Consider the following 8,831-nt stretch of genomic DNA (forward strand, 5'->3'; position numbering starts at 1 on the left):
ACTGAGCACGGGTGGGTGACAATGATTCCCTCCCCTTTCTGAATCTCGCACTTGCTGTAGCCAGCCAAGGGGGGTGGGGGGTGGGCGGAGAGGTGGGTGTTTATTGAATTACACAGGATGTCTCAGGCCACATGTGTGTCTCTGGGGGTCCATCTTAAACGTGGATCCTCCAATCAGCAAGTTGCTCTTCTCTGGAAACAAAAAAGGTTTAAAATACTCCCTTTACTGTAGGGGAGGACAAAAGTGGGCAGAAAATGCAACACAGACAAGACATGTGACAAAGAGTCAGGATTATCTAGAGTTAGGCAGAGCCAAATTAATTCACATAGAGATACGTGGGTTTCAGGATACAAGGAGGAATTAGAAGGGAGAGGTTTGCAGACTTCCTGGAGGAAGCAAACTTCCTCAAAAATATGACTGATTAAGACGTACTTACAGTGAACCCTTAGCAAATGCAACCATTAGATTAAAGGTCCCCGACAAAAGAATCAGCAGAACTTGGGAAGTGTAAGAAAGAAAGTCCAAATCGGACCTGAGGAACTCACATTAGTTAAAAGCTTTCCCTAATTTTTTTTTTTTTTATGTTGAAGGAATTAGAAGTCTAAACCAGAAACTATTAAACCACCTTTGAAGATCAATACGGATTTATGTGTAAGTCAATGGGCAGTGAACTGTATGCTCTCATTTCAGAGCACGGGTTAAATCTTTCTCAGTGAACCCTTATGTGACCTTCAAAAAGTCTCCAGTTTAAAAACAAATCCCTCTATTGTATGACCTATAGATAGCAATCTGCATGGTTACACCTGACTTGACATGCAGTCAAAATTCTGGTTCCCAGAGTGGGCAAAAAGAGAAGAAGACCTCTTTTTAGTCTGAGTGTAATATATTGAACACAAACTTGCTGACAACTCTGAGGATGTTTGGAGTTCTTACTTTGTGAAACTGCTTGAAAGCTAGATTCTGGATAGGTGAATTTATAGCAACATTATGTCCCAGATTTTTGAGGACAGCCCAGATTTCAAATATCCTATCTCACTGTAACTGTAAGTATACTTATAAACTTGTGCACTCGTGTATCCTAATTTGGATAGAGAGGAAAATATGGGCACAATATAAGTGATACTTTCTGGGACTTTATGATAAGCATAGATACCAGAAGGACAACATTATGCTTGGGTTTAGGAGGGATAACAGTGCTAGGAGTATTCCTAAGAGTATTCCCTGGTAGCAGGATGAAAAAAAGCTATTTGGATGTGAAAGAGGCTGGAAGAAACTCCTGCAAAATTGAAGATGTTATATACGTCATTTGGAGATAATAGAGAAGTCCAAGTGAGAGAAATTTGGTGACAAAATAGTTTCCTCCTAGTGAAGGTCAGTTGTGTCCCCATCCAAGAGGAAAGGGCTAAAAGTCTGAAAAGGCTAGAAAGACAGAGAGAGAGAGAGAGACAGAGAGACAGAGAGAGAGACAGAGAGAGCTATACAAAGGCTGAGAGGAGAGGGAGAGAGAAAGAGAAGAGAGAGAAACAAACTAGCATTAAAAGAGTTTAGAGAAAATCTTAAAAGAGACTCAAGAAGGTAAGAGAGAAGGTGGGATGGTGGGAAGGAAGAAAGGCTAGGGAGAGCCAGAGGAGAAGAGTGAGGATGGGGTGGGGTGGGGGGAGCTAAGGCAAGCAAGCTGGCATGGGCGAGAGAGACAAAGGGGAAGCCTGAAGTTTCTCTCAAGATTGTGAAAGTCTGGGGGAGAGTTGGAAGAGCTTTCAGGCTCAGAAAGGACTCTGGAACTGGACCAAAGGCTGTCCAAACAAGAAAAACTCAGAGCTGTAATTACCATCTGCTAGAACTCCAGGGATCCCCTAGAGAGTCTCACCCTCCCCAAAGCTGTAAATGATCTTGGGTTGGAGGTCCCTGGGTGGCTCAGCTGTTTGGGGCCTGCCTTGGGCCCAGAGTGTGATCCTGGAGACCCGGGATCGAGTCCCACATCAGGCTCCCTGCATGGGGCCTGCTTTTCCCTCTGCCTGTGTCTCTGCCTCTCTCTGCCTCTCTCTCTCTGTGTGTCTCTCATAAGTAAATAAATAAAATATTTTTTAAAAATGATCTTGGCTCATATTCTCCAGGGAATTTTGGAGATCCAGCCAGATGTTTTGTTGATGTTGTCTAACCTTAAGGAACTCTGTCTCTAAAACATTGTGCACTTGCAAGGTGGGGGTACTTACTGTGTTTAAAAGGTGTGTTTCTTAGGTTCTCGGGAAACATCAAAGTAAGTAAAGTGTGGAAGTCCCCCACCTCTCCCCAAATCTGGGACTTCTGTGCTACCAGCCAGTTTTTGCTTTTGAAGGAAAATACGTTTGTACATAGTATAGCCTTTGCTCCAAGATTCTGAGAAAACTGCCAGTTTTAAAGTTTGGGAATGGGGATCCCTGGGTGGTGCAGTGGTTTAGTGCCTGCCTTTGGCCCAGGGCGCGATCCTGGAGACCCGGGATTGAATCCCACATCGGGCTCCCGGTGCATGGAGCCTGCTTCTCCCTCTGCCTATGTCTCTGCCTCTCTCTCTCTGTGTGACTATCATAAATAAATAAAAATAAAAATAAATAAATAAAATTTGAGAATGTTTAGTTGGTTTTCCTTCCCACATAATAATAATGCAAGTGGAATTTAGGACAAACCCTTTAAAAATCCATTTGACAATACATATTAATTTAAAAACTTTAAAATTTTCACACTACTCAATGTAGAAATTCCACATTTGAGAATTTTTCTCCTAGGAAATAACCTTATAGTGCTTTAGACATTTATGCAAAAGCCATAATTTATAATAGCAAAAAAAAAAAAATCACTTAAATGCCTAACAATAAGGGACTGGTTAAGAAAATTCCGGTACCTTCTCTTATGTAATATTTTGGTGCTGCTGAAACTATATGTACAAAATTCTTAGTGATGAGGAGAAATATGATAGAGCATCAAGTGAAAAAGCATATACAAAGTGTGATCTAAACTATGAAAAAATGCATTTTTAAAAAAGGACTGGAAGGAAATATGCTAAAAAGTTGCTTAGATTAGGGATCATGAGATAGTGGGGTTATGGTCTATTCTTATTTTTCTTCTTGTGTCTTCTTCTAATATTTTCCAGATTTTGCAAAGGGCATGTAATACTATTATGATCAGAAAAAAAGATAAAAGTTTTGTTTTAGAAGTCTAAGAAACCAAGGAACTAAATGTTTGCAAAAATAAAAACCATTTAGTCAAAGTAATTTTAAAAAAGTAATCTTACAAAAACAATTTTACAGTTGTTAAAAGGAATGACATAAAACTTTTATTTTTATTTTATTTAATTTTTAAAGTTATTTTTAAAAATTGTAATAGTACTGTTTACCAATGGGGAGATGCAGTTTACTTATGCCAGCAGCCATAGGGGCCAGGGGGAATAGATAGCAATCTGTATGGGATGGACTACTTAGGCAAAAATAATAACCTCAAAAACAAAGGACAGTGGTGAGCTTCACTACACTTCCCCCATGATCCCAGCATGTGATAATGCCAGGCAATGGCCCCTGGCTGGTGGTGGAAACTAATGTATGGAAGAAAAAGCCACAAGCCACAAAAATTTGTAAAGAACCCATTCCCCACATTACACACACACTCAGATACATAATTATAGGGTGATCAATATACTTAATTGAGGAAGGAAGGATAGGAATTCTGCTGTAGAGGGAAGATAGGTAGGGAAAGGGAGAGCTCCTAACCACTGTCGATAGGGTAGGGAGCGTTCACTCCCCAGAAAAGAAAGGAGTTCGTCTCCTCTAGGCACAAACTGTTGGACCTAGCCCACCTCCTACCCATCCAGGACAGGCCTAGGGCTATTGCCCTAATAATGGGAGGGCAGAAACCAAAAACAATAGCCAAGAGGGAGGTAATATGAATTGATGATTATTCAAAATTACTTTCCATGGCTTCCACCTCTCACCAAGAGCAAGATCAGAAAGGAAACAGGAATGTCACAATCAGAGCTCCCTTTCTGGCAGGAGTGGACCATGTTTAACCCGTCTCCTGGACATTATTTGGAAGTAGGCCAGAGTTTCACGACCCTCCTTTCCCTCTGCATCCCCTTAGAAGGAGATGTTTATATAAAGTCAAGGGCAGATAACACAAAATTATTTTAGCTCTTACTAGGGTTTAATTTTCTAAAAAGTTATAATTATTGTATTGAAGACCAATCTATAACTACACCTCAACCATGACCAGACAATTCTAGGGGGAGAATGCAATAATAGTCTTGAGGCCCTAATACTGTGGCTCCCTTAACATCTATGTGTAACACAAATCAGCCCTTCCTTCTGGGATAAGGAAGGATACATGCACAGCAAGGGTTACAGAAAATAGATCAGGACCCACTCCATCCCTGCGTGTGTCACTCAGCCTTTACTGGTCTTCTGCTTAGGTCCTAAGAGGCAGTATCCAAGGAGAGGTGGGAAGAGGAGCTGCTAATGAAGTCAGACACAGCAGGAAGGCACCTAGCAAGGCAGTCCTGTAGGAAGATGCTTAGGCATGACACTGCCTTTCATGCACAAAAAATTATGTTCTCTCCACATCTTAATCCCAACAAAGGAACTCATCAGAAAAATTCTTCCCTGGATCTCCTAAAAGAACAAGGGGGAAAAAAACCCAAGAAAAATAAAAACTTAAAAGAAGCCAAGGAAAGGGAAACTTCAGGCTTCAGGAGCAGGAGCATCAAGAAAGATTGAACTGGTCACTGTGAAAGCAGAGTGGCAGGCAGCACCTGGGTGGGTGAACTGCACCAGACAGGCAGTGGATCAGGGAACAGTGGGAACATGGGGCCAAGCCAGACAGATGAGGCTGGGCCCCTTGCAGGGGCACAGAATGAGATCAGAAAACATTTCAAATAGAGCAGCCCCGTTCCCTCTCACTTTGGGGGCACGCACCCTTCTACACTTCATAAACCCTAGATCAGAGAGTAAACGGGAGTGTAGGTTTAATATGTAGTTCACATTTCCCATCCTTGACTGTCCCAATCCAACAACGTCCAACAACAAAAGGACAGCTCTTTGTTAAGACTATCCCAAAGGGAAATATCAGAAAGGGAGACGAACATGAGAGACTCCTAACTCTGGGAAACAAACAAGGGGTGGTAGAAAGGGAGGTAGGCAGGGGGTGGGAGTGACTGGGTGACAGGCACTGAGCGGGGCACTTGATGGGATGAGCACTGGGTGTTATTCTATATGTTGGCAAATTGAACTCCAATAAATATATATATATATATATATATATATATATAGACTATCCCAAAGGGACTGAATGGAAGGGGCTGCCCCCCTCAGAGTGGCCAGAGGTGATGACAGTCTAGATGTTTAGCATCACAGAGCTTTGACTGCCCAACCCAAGGAATGGGAGCAGTTGATAGGGGACTGCAGTCCAATGACAGCCCGGCCGGGTCTTGCTCCTTGGCTCCTAATACTAATTCATTCACATTGCGGGAAGCTGGAAGAGGCCCCTCTGGGCTCAGCTTTCAGATCAGTCTCCTGCAAAGCCATTAGGCTCTCCTGTAGATCAGGTCTGCCCCTGACACGGGGGGCATGTAGTGAGTGGCCTGGCATAATGACCAAGTCAGATACGTGGACTGGCAAGGAAACTAGTAACTCAGAGTAGGGAAGTGACTGCCCCACCAAACTTTGTTCCAGCATAATATATCTAGATATGAATCTTGCAGTTTAAGAGATTCCTGCAGAGTTGCAGAGGCCCCTGCTACTTCCTCAAGGGATCATAAATAAATCCTCAATCTGCTTCGATAACCAAGTTGTCCATTTACCGGGTGGGGTGTAAGACTTTTCTGTTTAGCAAAAGGTTAGCCCCTGTCCCTAAGTCCATTCACTGCAAATGCTGGACCTTTGGGAAACTGGAAGCTTTGACCTTTTTTTCTTGGTGGAGCCAAGATCACAGAGCTTCCCCTACCAGATTCCGTTGTAATTCTTTTTCTTGGTCTTCCCCAATTGTAACTGTTAATATCCAGATCTCATACCTGACTTTCATTTGTCTTGGAGAAGTCCAAATCAGAGGCTCAGAGATCAAAGGAGCAGTCCCACTGAGGCCCAATGATTAAGGCCTAGCCCTCGGCTATGTCCAAACTGTCAGTTATCCAGAAAGCCCTTGATAACAGGCAGACAGGCTGGGGAACCAGAGGATTCCTGGGCTCACAGCTGCTCACCTGTGCACCGGGGACAGTACAAGGACAGTACGGGGGATCTTGGTACAGAGAACAGCCTGTATGGTATGGTGCACAGGATGCGCAGCTCCTCCGGTTCAGGGTTTCAAAACTGATTCCAGGTAATATAAAAGGATCCTTTTTTTTTGTTTGTTTAAAAAAAGATTTTATTTATTTATTCATGAAAGACACAGAGAGGCAGAGACACAGGCAGAGGGAGAAGCAGGCTGTATGCAGGGAGCCCGATGCAAGACTGGATCCCAGGACCCCAGGATCACACCCTGGGCCCAAGGCAGACACTCAACCACTGAGCCAGCCAAAAGGATCCTAATTCCTAAATAATCCACTTTAGGTTTTTAAAGGCTAAGTTTTACAATGGGAATTGGGACTTTTGCCTGAGCTGGTTTTTTTTTTTTTTTTTACTTTTTTCCTTTTTCTACCTAACTTAGAAACCTAACTTCTCCAAACCACAGGGCTAGTCTATGTTATTGTCCTGGTCACCCTCTGACCCTCTCACGTTGTAGCTACTGGAATTCTGGGAGTGAGCATCCTAGCTGCTGCTCAGGCCCACGAAGGGAGCAAAATGGGAGACGCCCTCTCCTCCTAGATCTTCCAGGGGCTGAATGCCAAGATCCTTCACAGCACGTTTCTGAGAACTCCAGGTAGAAGTAGCCACACCTGACTGCCCTGTGCACCTCAAAGCAGAAGCCCAAACAAGAATCCTCTGTTAGGATTGTATATCTCCTAAGCAATGGCCTCCAGATTGTTTCTATCCAGCTTCACCAACGGAATTGCCTCCATTTTAGTTGGCAAACCACCGTGGAGAGCGCTCGTAGTCCTCACAGCAGCATGGGCATCTGGCCCCCAGGGCCCACCCAGAACTAGAGGCTGTCAGGGCCGTGTCCCGTGGGAGGGGGGACGATGCAGTGCCAGGCAGAGCCGCAGCAGCCACCAGCATATCGGCCCCAAACCCCAAGTCTTTCAGTTTCTTCAGGTGACTCCCGGGGTCTGGGACTTTGAACTCTGGCCAGCCATGGACTCCTCACCAAAAGGGCCCTGCGAGTCAGCCAGCTGCCCCCTATGACTTTTACTTTTTAAAAATAATTATTTTTAATTTTTATTTCATTAAAAATAAAAAAAATAAAACTTAACCTTTGAAAACAGAAGTGGTCATGAAGAAATGCTTATGATTTAAGGTTAAATGCAAAGGGGCCAAAATAACTAAGATTACTGTTTAGTCCAACATTGTAAGCAACTGTGCTCAGCTCACAATGTACAGTAGGCACCTGGTAATGGGACTTCCCTATGCACACTGCCTCCTTGCAGCGGCTTGCTGTGGAACCTCTCATTCTTTGCACTCTTATCCTTTACTTACTCATTTTATTAAATAAATAAAAACAAGTAGTTTTTAATTTTTTTTTTTTTTTTTTTTACATATGCTTCACACCCAACAGGGAGCTGGAATTCACAACCCCAAGATCAAGAGTTGCATGTTCCACAGACTAAGCTAGCCAGGCCCTGGACTACCTTATTTTAAACTACTAGTAATACTGTGGTGGGATTATTGGTAGTTTATGCCACTTTTCTTTAGGCTTGAAGTCTTAGAATGTGGTTATGGTAGGTCTGTAACAAAAATATTTGAATTAAAGTCACTCTGTGCTTTCACAGGTAACTTTTGAATTCTCCTCCATTGCATGATTTCCAAGGATACATATAAAATTGATTTCCCTTTAGCCAAGAAATTACAGGGTTTGAGATCCTATCTGGGTCAGAGAAACATCTTTCTCTCTCCAAAGCAGATTCTGCACAGCAAAAATAGAGATATGAGCATATACTTCTCTTACCTCGAAATTTGAGATACCTCCTTGCCTGCAGGATTGATTGATCCCAAGTTCTTTAATAGGGCTCCCAAGACCCTTCATAATCTATTGCCATTCTACCTCTCCAACTTTATCTCCCAGTAATCTGCTAGCATTTTTCTTTCTTCCTTACCCTAGTTACATCAGACTTCTTCCATTCCTTAAAACACACATTAACTTTTTCCACACTTTATTGATGTGTATCATTTATACAATACGGAGCACCAAAATTTTTTTTATATTTTATTTTTATTTATTCATGAGAGAGACACACAGAGAGAGGCAGAGACACAGGCAGAGGGAGAAGCAGGCTCCATGCAGGACCTTGGGTTCATGACCTGAGCCGAAGGCAGATGCTCAACCACTGGGCCACCTAGGCGTCCCAGGAGCACCAAACTTAAGTGTACAACTCAATGGTTGTTCATATATGGATATACATGATCAAGATCTAGAATATTTCTAGCACTCTAGGAGGCTCCCCTATACCCCCCTTAGTCCATACCTACACTATTCTGATTTCCATCAACAAAGATTAGTTTTGCCTGTTATTTAATTTAAAAAAATGGAAATATGCCATATGTATTCCTTTTTTTTTTTTTTTGAAGTAAGCTCTATGCCCAATGTGGGTCTTGAACTCATGACCCTGAGATCAAGAATTGCATGCTTCACTGACTGAGTCAGCCAGGTGCCCCTACCATATGTATTCTTTAAAACACATAGTATATTTTTATGTTTCCTCTACTTGAGAACAGGAATGC

General features: G+C 42.8%; 1 pseudogene; it reads right to left on the reverse strand.

Annotated features, from left to right (window-relative positions):
• Positions 1-6,732: 6,732 nt before the first annotated feature.
• Positions 6,733-7,244, reverse strand: LOC112642236 (ataxin-7-like protein 3B; annotated as a pseudogene).
• Between the last annotated feature and the right edge of the window lie 1,587 nt (positions 7,245-8,831).

Source organism: Canis lupus, chromosome 15 (genome assembly GCF_003254725.2).
Source record: "Canis lupus dingo isolate Sandy chromosome 15, ASM325472v2, whole genome shotgun sequence".
Taxonomy (NCBI): Eukaryota; Metazoa; Chordata; class Mammalia; order Carnivora; family Canidae; genus Canis; species Canis lupus.